The sequence below is a fragment of the Bombus affinis genome, unplaced genomic scaffold (assembly GCF_024516045.1).
Source record: "Bombus affinis isolate iyBomAffi1 unplaced genomic scaffold, iyBomAffi1.2 ctg00000103.1, whole genome shotgun sequence".
Classification (NCBI taxonomy): domain Eukaryota; kingdom Metazoa; phylum Arthropoda; class Insecta; order Hymenoptera; family Apidae; genus Bombus; species Bombus affinis.
The window spans coordinates 1-12,481 of NW_026108843.1; positions in this window are offsets into that span (position 1 = coordinate 1).

Consider the following 12,481-nt stretch of genomic DNA (forward strand, 5'->3'; position numbering starts at 1 on the left):
TTCCGGCTCCTCGGGCTGGTGCGAATATCTCAATGTCCGTATGTGCCAAACCGTTGGTTTGTGACACACCTTTACGCGTCTCTCGCTCGCTGCGCTCGCTCGAAAGTTATAGCCTAACCTAAAACCATACATCTTGCGTTCAGTAATCGATATGGTGGCGACATATTTCGAATTTGCGAACGTGTCGCATCGGTTGTGAGGTTGGACTAGATTTTTACGAGCGAGCGGAGCGGGCGAGCTACGGTGTCAATTTCCAAGCTATACATATACCTTATATTGCATTGCATTTGTTTCGTGTTATTACCTAATTTTGTCAGCCATTTCGGACATCACATTGCACTTTACTATGTGGAAATAGTACTATTTATGTGGAACTATTCATAAACTGTAAACATTTGTCAGTAGGCAATTCGATAAACACTTCCGGCTCCTCGGGCTGGTGCGAATATTTCAATGACCGTATGTGCCAAACCGTTGGTTTTTGACACACATTTACACGTCTCTCGCTCGCTACGCTCGCTCGAAAGCTATAGCTTAACCTAAAACCAAGCCATCTTGCGTTCAGTATTCGATACGGTGGTGACATATTTCGAATTTGCGAACGTGTCGCATCGGTTGTGAGGTTGGACTAGATTTTTACGAGCGAGCGGAGCGAGCGAGCAACGATCACAATTTCCAAGTTATACATATACATTATATTGCCTTGCATATATTTCGTGTTATTACCTAATTTTGTCAGCCATTTCTGACATCAAATTGCACTTTACTATGTGGAAATAGTACTATTTATGTGAAACTATTCATAAACTGTAAACATTTGTCAGTAGGCAATTCGATAAAGACTTCCAGCTCCTCGGGCTGGTGCGAATATTTCAATGTCCGTATGTGCCAAACCGTTGGTTTGTGACACACCTTTACGCGTCTCTCGCTCGCTGCGCTCGCTCGAAAGCTATAGCCTAACCTAAAACCATACATCTTGCGTTCAGTAATCGATATGGTGGCGACATATTTCGAATTTGCGAACGTGTCGCATCGGTTGTGAGGTTGGACTAGATTTTTACGAGCGAGCGGAGCGAGCGAGCAACGGTGACAACTTCCAAGCTATACATATACCTTATATTGCATTGCATTTGTTTCGTGTTATTACCTAATTTTGTCAGCCATTTCTGACATCACATTGCACTTTACTATGTGGAAATAGTACTATTTATGTGAAACTATTCATAAACTGTAAACATTTGTCAGTAGGCAATTCGATAAAGACTTCCGGCTCCTCGGGCTGGTGCGAATATTTCAATGTCCGTATGTGCCAAACCGTTGGTTTGTGACACACCTTTACGCGTCCCTCGCTCGCTGCGCTCGCTCGAAAACTATTGCCCAACCTAAAACCAATCCATCTTGCGTTCATTATTCGATATGGTGGCGACATATTTCGAATTTGCGAACGTGTCGCATCGGTTGTGAGGTTGGACTAGATTTTTACGACCGAGCGGAGCGAGCGAGAAACGGTGACAATTTCCAAGCTATACATATACCTTATATTGCATTGCATTTGTTTCGTGTTATTACCTAATTTTGTCAGCCATTTCTGACATCACATTGCACTTTACTATGTGGAAATAGTACTATTTATGTGAAACTATTCATAAACTGTAAACATTTGTCAGTAGGCAATTCGATAGACTTCCGGCTCCTCGGGCTGGTGCGAATATCTCAATGTCCGTATGTGCCAAACCGTTGGTTTGTGACACACCTTTACGCGTCTCTCGCTCGCTGCGCTCGCTCGAAAGTTATAGCCTAACCTAAAACCATACATCTTGCGTTCAGTAATCGATATGGTGGCGACATATTTCGAATTTGCGAACGTGTCGCATCGGTTGTGAGGTTGGACTAGATTTTTACGAGCGAGCGGAGCGAGCGAGCAACGGTGTCAATTTCCAAGCTATACATATACCTTATATTGCATTGCATTTGTTTCGTGTTATTACCTAATTTTGTCAGCCATTTCGGACATCACATTGCACTGTAGTATGTGGAAATAGTACTATTTATGTGAAGCTATTCATAAACTGTAAACATTTGTCAGTAGGCCATAGGATAACGACTTCCGGCTCCTCGGGCTGGTGCGAATATTTCAATGTCCGAATGTGCCAAACCGTTGGTTTGTGACACACCTTTACGCGTCCCTCGCTCGCTGCGCTCGCTCGAAAACAATTGCCCAACCTAAAACCAATCCATCTTGCGTTCATTATTCGATATGGTGGCGACTTATTTCAAATTTGCGAACGTGTCGCATCGGTTGTGAGGTCGGACTAGATTTTTACGAGCGAGCGGAGCGAGCGAGCAACGGTGACAATTTCCAAGCTATACATATACCTTATATTGCATTGCATTTGTTTCGTGTTATTACCTAATTTTGTCAGACATCACATTGCACTTTACTATGTGGAAATAGTACTATTTATGTGAAACTATTCATAAACTGTAAACATTTGTCAGTAGGCAATTCGATAGACTTCCGGCTCCTCGGGCTGGTGCGAATATCTCAATGTCCGTATGTGCCAAACCGTTGGTTTGTGACACACCTTTACGCGTCTCTCGCTCGCTGCGCTCGCTCGAAAGTTATAGCCTAACCTAAAACCAATCCATCTTGCGTTCATTATTCGATATGGTGGCGACTTATTTCGAATTTGCGAACGTGTCGCATCGGTTGTGAGGTCGGACTAGATTTTTACGAGCGAGCGGAGCGAGCGAGCAACGATCACAATTTCCAAGCTATACATATACCTTATAATGCATTGCATTTGTTTCGTGTTATTACCTAATTTTGTCAGCCATTTCTGACATCACATTGCACTTTACTATGTGGAAATAGTACTATTTATGTGAAACTATTCATAAACTGTAAACATTTGTCAGTAGGCAATTCGATAAAGACTTCCGGCTCCTCGGGCTGGTGCGAATATCTCAATGTCCGTATGTGCCAAACCGTTGGTTTGTAACACACCATTACGCGTCTCTCGCTCGCTGCGCTCGCTCGAAAGCTATAGCCTAACCTAAAACCAATCCATCTTGCGTTCATTATTCGATATGGTGGCGACTTATTTCAAATTTGCGAACGTGTCGCATCGGTTGTGAGGTCGGACTAGATTTTTACGAGCGAGCGGAGCGAGCGAGCAACGATCACAATTTCCAAGCTATACATATACCTTATATTGCATTGCATTTGTTTCGTGTTATTACCTAATTTTGTCAGCCATTTCTGACATCACATTGCACTTTACTATGTGGAAATAGTACTATTTATGTGAAACTATTCATAAACTGTAAACATTTGTCAGTAGGCAATTCGATAAAGACTTCCGGCTCCTCGGGCTGGTGGGAACATTTCAATGTCCCTATGTGCCAAACCGTTGGTATGTGACACACCATTAGACGGCTCTCGCTCGCTACGCTCGCTCGAAAGCTATAGCTTAACCTAAAACCAATCCATCTTGCGTTCAGTATTCGATATGGTTGTGACATATTTCGAATTTGCGAACGTGTCGCATCGGTTGTGACGTTGGACTAGATTTTTACGAGCGAGCGGAGCGAGCGAGCAACGATCACAATTTTCAAGCTATACATATACCTTATATTGCATTGCATTTGTTTCGAGTTATTACCTAATTTTGTCAGCCATTTCTGACATCACATTGCACTTTACTATGTGGAAATAGTACTATTTATGTGAAACTATTCATAAACTGTAAACATTTGTCAGTAGGCCATAGGATAACGACTTCCGGCTCCTCGGGCTGGTGCGAATATTTCAATGTCCGAATGTGCCAAACCGTTGGTTTGTGACACACCTTTACGCGTCCCTCGCTCGCTGCGCTCGCTCGAAAACTATTGCCCAACCTAAAACCAATCCATCTTGCGTTCATTATTCGATATGGTGGCGACTTATTTCAAATTTGCGAACGTGTCGCATCGGTTGTGAGGTTGGACTAGATTTTTACGAGCGAGCGGAGCGAGCGAGCAACGATCACAATTTCCAAGCTATACATATACCTTATATTGCCTTGCATATATTTCGTGTTATTACCTAATTTTGTCAGCCATTTCTGACATCAAATTGCACTTTACTATGTGGAAATAGTACTATTTATGTGAAACTATTCATAAACTGTAAACATTTGTCAGTAGGCAATTCGATAAGGACTTCCGGCTCCTCGGGCTGGTGCGAATATTTCAATGTCCGTATGTGCCAAACCGTTGGTTTGTGACACACCTTTACGCGTCTCTCGCTCGCTGCGCTCGCTCGAAAGCTATAGCCTAACCTAAAACCATACATCTTGCGTTCACTAATCGATATGGCGGCGACATATTTCGAATTTGCGAACGCGTTGCATCGGTTGTGAGGTTGGACTAGATTTTTACGAGCGAGCGGAGCGAGCGAGCAACGGTGACAACTTCCAAGCTATACATATACCTTATATTGCATTGCATTTGTTTCGTGTTATTACCTAATTTTGTCAGCCATTTCTGACATCACATTGCACTTTACTATGTGGAAATAGTACTATTTATGTGAAACTATTCATAAACTGTAAACACTTGTCAGTAGGCAATTCGATAAAGACTTCCGGCTCCTCGGGCTGGTGCGAATATTTCAATGACCGTATGTGCCAAACCGTTGGTTTGTGACACACATTTACACGTCTCTCGCTCGCTACGCTCGCTCGAAAACTATTGCCCAACATAAAACCATACATCTTGCGTTCCGTAATCGATATGGTGGCGACATATTTCGAATTTGCGAACGTGTCCCATCGGTTGTGAGGTTGGACTAGATTTTTACGAGCGAGCGGAGCGAGCGAGCAACGGTGACAATTTCCAAGCTATACATATACCTTATATTGCATTGCATTTGTTTCGTGTTATTACCTAATTTTGTCAGCCATTTCGGACATCACATTGCACTGTAGTATGTGGAACTAGTACTATTTATGTGAAACTATTCATAAACTGTAAACATTTGTCAGTAGGCAATTCGATAAAGACTCCCGGCTCCTCGGGCTGGTGGGAATATTTCAATGTCCCTATGTGCCAAACCGTTGGTATGTGACACAACATTAGACTGCTCTCGCTCGCTACGCTCGCTCGAAAGCTATAGCTTAACCTAAAACCAATCCATCTTGCGTTCAGTATTCGATATGGTGGTGACATATTTCGAATTTGCGAACGTGTCGCATCGGTTGTGACGTTGGACTAGATTTTTACGAGCGAGCGGAGCGAGTGAGCAACGATCACAATTTCCAAGCTATACATATACCTTATATTGCATTGCATTTGTTTCGAGTTATTACCTAATTTTGTCAGCCATTTCTGACATCACATTGCACTTTACTATGTGGAAATAGTACTATTTATGTGAAACTATTCATAAACTGTAAACATTTGTCAGTAGGCAATTCGATAGACTTCCGGCTCCTCGGGCTGGTGCGAATATCTCAATGTCCGTATGTGCCAAACCGTTGGTTTGTGACACACCTTTACGCGTCTCTCGCTCGCTGCGCTCGCTCGAAAGTTATAGCCTAACCTAAAACCATACATCTTGCGTTCAGTAATCGATATGGTGGCGACATATTTCGAATTTGCGAACGTGTCGCATCGGTTGTGAGGTTGGACTAGATTTTTACGAGCGAGCGGAGCGAGCGAGCAACGGTGTCAATTTCCAAGCTATACATATACCTTATATTGCATTGCATTTGTTTCGTGTTATTACCTAATTTTGTCAGCCATTTCGGACATCACATTGCACTGTAGTATGTGGAAATAGTACTATTTATGTGAAGCTATTCATAAACTGTAAACATTTGTCAGTAGGCCATAGGATAACGACTTCCGGCTCCTCGGGCTGGTGCGAATATTTCAATGTCCGAATGTGCCAAACCGTTGGTTTGTGACACACCTTTACGCGTCCCTCGCTCGCTGCGCTCGCTCGAAAACAATTGCCCAACCTAAAACCAATCCATCTTGCGTTCATTATTCGATATGGTGGCGACTTATTTCAAATTTGCGAACGTGTCGCATCGGTTGTGAGGTCGGACTAGATTTTTACGAGCGAGCGGAGCGAGCGAGCAACGGTGACAATTTCCAAGCTATACATATACCTTATATTGCATTGCATTTGTTTCGTGTTATTACCTAATTTTGTCAGACATCACATTGCACTTTACTATGTGGAAATAGTACTATTTATGTGAAACTATTCATAAACTGTAAACATTTGTCAGTAGGCAATTCGATAGACTTCCGGCTCCTCGGGCTGGTGCGAATATCTCAATGTCCGTATGTGCCAAACCGTTGGTTTGTGACACACCTTTACGCGTCTCTCGCTCGCTGCGCTCGCTCGAAAGTTATAGCCTAACCTAAAACCATACATCTTGCGTTCAGTAATCGATATGGTGGCGACATATTTCGAATTTGCGAACGTGTCGCATCGGTTGTGAGGTTGGACTAGATTTTTACGAGCGAGCGGAGCGGGCGAGCTACGGTGTCAATTTCCAAGCTATACATATACCTTATATTGCATTGCATTTGTTTCGTGTTATTACCTAATTTTGTCAGCCATTTCGGACATCACATTGCACTTTACTATGTGGAAATAGTACTATTTATGTGGAACTATTCATAAACTGTAAACATTTGTCAGTAGGCAATTCGATAAACACTTCCGGCTCCTCGGGCTGGTGCGAATATTTCAATGACCGTATGTGCCAAACCGTTGGTTTTTGACACACATTTACACGTCTCTCGCTCGCTACGCTCGCTCGAAAGCTATAGCTTAACCTAAAACCAAGCCATCTTGCGTTCAGTATTCGATACGGTGGTGACATATTTCGAATTTGCGAACGTGTCGCATCGGTTGTGAGGTTGGACTAGATTTTTACGAGCGAGCGGAGCGAGCGAGCAACGATCACAATTTCCAAGTTATACATATACATTATATTGCCTTGCATATATTTCGTGTTATTACCTAATTTTGTCAGCCATTTCTGACATCAAATTGCACTTTACTATGTGGAAATAGTACTATTTATGTGAAACTATTCATAAACTGTGAACATTTGTCAGTAGGCAATTCGATAAAGACTTCCAGCTCCTCGGGCTGGTGCGAATATTTCAATGTCCGTATGTGCCAAACCGTTGGTTTGTGACACACCTTTACGCGTCTCTCGCTCGCTGCGCTCGCTCGAAAGCTATAGCCTAACCTAAAACCATACATCTTGCGTTCAGTAATCGATATGGTGGCGACATATTTCGAATTTGCGAACGTGTCGCATCGGTTGTGAGGTTGGACTAGATTTTTACGAGCGAGCGGAGCGAGCGAGCAACGGTGACAACTTCCAAGCTATACATATACCTTATATTGCATTGCATTTGTTTCGTGTTATTACCTAATTTTGTCAGCCATTTCTGACATCACATTGCACTTTACTATGTGGAAATAGTACTATTTATGTGAAACTATTCATAAACTGTAAACATTTGTCAGTAGGCAATTCGATAAAGACTTCCGGCTCCTCGGGCTGGTGCGAATATTTCAATGTCCGTATGTGCCAAACCGTTGGTTTGTGACACACCTTTACGCGTCCCTCGCTCGCTGCGCTCGCTCGAAAACTATTGCCCAACCTAAAACCAATCCATCTTGCGTTCATTATTCGATATGGTGGCGACATATTTCGAATTTGCGAACGTGTCGCATCGGTTGTGAGGTTGGACTAGATTTTTACGACCGAGCGGAGCGAGCGAGAAACGATCACAATTTCCAAGCTGAACATATACCTTATATTGCATTGCATTTGTTTCGTGTTATTACCTAATTTTGTCAGCCATTTCTGACATCACATTGCACTTTACTATGTGGAAATAGTACTATTTATGTGAAACTATTCACAAAGTGTAAACATTTGTCAGTAGGCCATAGGATAAAGACTTCCGGCTCCTCGGGCTGGTGCGAATATTTCAATGTCCGTATGTGCCAAACCGTTGGTTTGTGACACACCTTTACGCGTCCCTCGCTCGCTGCGCTCGCTCGAAAACTATTGCCCAACATAAAACCATACATCTTGCGTTCCGTAATCGATATGGTGGCGACATATTTCGAATTTGCGAACGTGTCGCATCGGTTGTGAGGTTGGACTAGATTTTTACGAGCGAGCGGAGCGAGCGAGCAACGGTGACAATTTCCAAGCTATACATATACCTTATATTGCATTGCATTTGTTTCGTGTTATTACCTAATTTTGTCAGCCATTTCGGACATCACATTGCACTGTAGTATGTGGAAATAGTACTATTTATGTGAAACTATTCATAAACTGTAAACATTTGTCAGTAGGCAATTCGATAAAGACTCCCGGCTCCTCGGGCTGGTGGGAATATTTCAATGTCCCTATGTGCCAAACCGTTGGTATGTGACACACCATTAGACGGCTCTCGCTCGCTACGCTCGCTCGAAAGCTATAGCTTAACCTAAAACCAATCCATCTTGCGTTCAGTATCCGATATGGTGGTGACATATTTCGAATTTGCGAACGTGTCGCATCGGTTGTGACGTTGGACTAGATTTTTACGAGCGAGCGGAGCGAGTGAGCAACGATCACAATTTCCAAGCTATACATATACCTTATATTGCATTGCATTTGTTTCGAGTTATTACCTAATTTTGTCAGCCATTTCTGACATCACATTGCACTTTACTATGTGGAAATAGTACTATTTATGTGAAACTATTCATAAACTGTAAACATTTGTCAGTAGGCAATTCGATAGACTTCCGGCTCCTCGGGCTGGTGCGAATATCTCAATGTCCGTATGTGCCAAACCGTTGGTTTGTGACACACCTTTACGCGTCTCTCGCTCGCTGCGCTCGCTCGAAAGTTATAGCCTAACCTAAAACCATACATCTTGCGTTCAGTAATCGATATGGTGGCGACATATTTCGAATTTGCGAACGTGTCGCATCGGTTGTGAGGTTGGACTAGATTTTACGAGCGAGCGGAGCGAGCGAGCAACGGTGTCAATTTCCAAGCTATACATATACCTTATATTGCATTGCATTTGTTTCGTGTTATTACCTAATTTTGTCAGCCATTTCTGACATCACATTGCACTTTACTATGTGGAAATAGTACTATTTATGTGAAACTATTCATAAACTGTAAACATTTGTCAGTAGGCAATTCGATAAACACTTCCGGCTCCTCGGGCTGGTGCGAATATTTTAATGTCCCTATGTGCCAAACCGTTGGATTGTGACACAACTTTCCGCGTCCCTCGCTCGCAGTGCTCGCTCGAAAACTATAGCCTAAACTAAAACCATTCCCTGTTGCGTTAGTCATTCGACATTGAGGCGACTTATTTCAAATTTGGGAACGTGTCGGATCGGTTTTGATGTTGGTCTAGATTTTTACGAGCGAGCGGATCGAGCCAGCAACGGTCACAATTTCCAAGCTATACATATACCTTATATTTCCTTGCATATATTTCGTGTTAGTACCTAATTTTGTCAGCCATATCGGACATCACATTGACTGTAGTATGCGGAAATAGTACTATTTATGTGAAACTATTCATAAACTGTATACATTTGTCAGTAGGCAATTCGATAAAGACTTCCGGCTCCTCGGGCTGGTGCGAATATTTCAATGTTCGTATGTGCCAAACCGTTGGTTCGTGGCACACATTTAGGCGTCTCTCGCACGCTGCGCTCGCTCGAAAACTATAGCCTAACCTAAAACCAATCCATCTTGCGTTCATTATTCCATATGGTGGCGATTTATTTCGAATTTGCGAACGTGTCTGATCGGATGTGAGGTTGGACTAAATTTTTACGAGCGAGCGGAGCGAGCGAGCAGCGATCACAATTTCCAAGCTATACATATACCTTATATTGTCTTGTACATGTTTCGTGTTAGTACCTAATTTTGTCAGCCATTTCGGACATCACATTGCACTGTACTATGAGGAAATAGTACTATTTATGTGAAACTATTCATAAACTGTATACATTTGTCAGTAGGCAATTCGATAAAGACTTCCGGCTCCTCGGGCTGGTGCGAATATTTCAATGTTCATATGTGCCAAACTGTTGGTTTGTGACACAACTTTCCGCGTCCCTCGCTCGCAGTGCTCGCTCGAAAACTATAGCCTAAACTAAAACCAATCCCTGTTGCGTTAGTCATTCGACATTGAGGCAACTTATTTCAAATTTGGGAACGTGTCGGATCGGTTGTGAGGTTGGACTAGATTTTTACGAGCGAGCGGATCGAGCCAGCAACGGTCACAATTTCCAAGCTATACATATACCTTATATTGCCTTGCACATATTTCGTGTTAGTACCTAATTTTGTCAGCCATTTCGGACATCACATTGCACTGTAGTATGTGGAAATAGTACTATTTATGTGAAACTATTCATAAACTGTAAACATTTGTCAATAGGCAATAGGATAAAGACTTCCGGCTCCTCGGGCTGGTGCGAATATTTCAATGTTCATATGTGCCAAACCGTTGGATTGTGACACACCTTTAGGCGTCTCTCGCTCGCTGCGCTCGCTCGAAAACTATAGCCTAACCTAAAACCAATCCATCTTGCGATCATTATTCGATATGGTGGCGACATATATTAAATTTGCGAACGTGTCGGATCGGTTGTGAGGTTGGACTAAATCTTTACGAGCGAGCGGAGCGAGCGAGCAACGATCACAATTTCCATGCTATACATATACCTTATATTGCCTTGCATATATTTCGTGTTATTACCTAATTTTGTCCGCCATTTCGGACATCACATTGACTGTAGTATGCGGAAATAGTACTATTTATGTGAAACTATTCATAAACTGTAAACATTTGTCAGTAGGCAATTCGATAAAGACTTCCGGCTCCTCGGGCTGGTGCGAATATTTCAATGTTCGTACGTGCCAAACCGTTGGTTTGTGGCACACATTTACGCGTCTCTCGCACGCTGCGCTCGCTCGAAAACTATAGCCTAACCTAAAACCAATCCATCTTGCGTTCATTATTCGATATGGTGGCGATTTATTTCGAATTTGCGAACGTGTAGGATCGGATGTGAGGTTGGACTAAATCTTTACGAGCGAGCGGAGCGAGCGAGCAACGATCACAATTTCCAAGCTATACATATACCTTATATTGCCTTGCATATATTTCGTGTTATTACCTAATTTTGTCAGCCATATCGGACATGACATTGCTCTGTAGTATGTGGAAATAGTACTGTTTATGTGAAACTATTGGTAATCTGTAAACATTTGCCAGTAGGCAATAGGATAAAGACTTCCGGCTCCTCGGGCTGGTGCGCATATTTCAATGTCCCCATCTGCCAAATCGTTGGATTGTGACACAACTTTCCGCGTCCCTCGCTCGCCGTGCTCGCTCGAAAACTATAGCCTAACCTAAAACCAATCCATCTTGCATTCATTATTCGATATGGCGGAGACTTATTTCGAATTTGCGAACGTGTCGGATCGGTTGTGAGGTTGGACTAGATTTTTACGAGCGAGCGGAGCGAGCGAGCAACGGTCACAATTTCCAAGCTATACATACACCTTATATTGCCGTGCATATATTTCATGGTATTACCTAATTTGGTCAGCCATTTCGGACATCACATTGCACTGTAGTATGTGGAAATAGTACTATTTATGTGAAACTATTCATAAACTGTAAACATTTGTCAATAGGCAATAGGATAAAGACTTCCGGCTCCTCGGGCTGGTGCCAATATTTTAATGTCCTTATGTGCCAAACCGTTGGATTGTGACACAACTCTCCGCGTCCCTCGCTCGCAGTGCTCGCTCGAAAACTATAGCCTAAATTAAAACCAATCCCTGTTGCGTTAGTCATTCGAAATTGAGGCGACTTATTTCAAATTTGGGAACGTGTCGGATCGGTTGTGAGGTTGGACTAGATTTTTACGAGCGAGCGGATCGAGCCAGCAACGGTCACAATTTCCAAGCTATACATATACCTTATATTGCCTTGCACATATTTCGTGTTAGTACCTAATTTTGTCAGCCATTTCGGACATCACATTGACTGTAGTATGCGGAAATAGTACTATTTATGTGAAAATATTCATAAACTGTATACATTTGTCAATAGGCAATAGGATAAAGACTTCCGGCTCCTCGGGCTGGTGCGAATATTTTAATGTCCTTATGTGCCAAACCGTTGGATTGTGACACAACTCTCCGCGTCCCTCGCTCGCAGTGCTCGCTCGAAAACTATAGCCTAAACTAAAACCAATCCCTGTTGCGTTAGTCATTCGAAATTGAGGCGACTTATTTCAAATTTGAGAACGTGTCGGATCGGTTGTGAGGTTGGACTAGATTTTTACGAGCGAGCGGATCGAGCCAGCAACGGTCACAATTTCCAAGCTATACATATACCTTATATTGCCTTG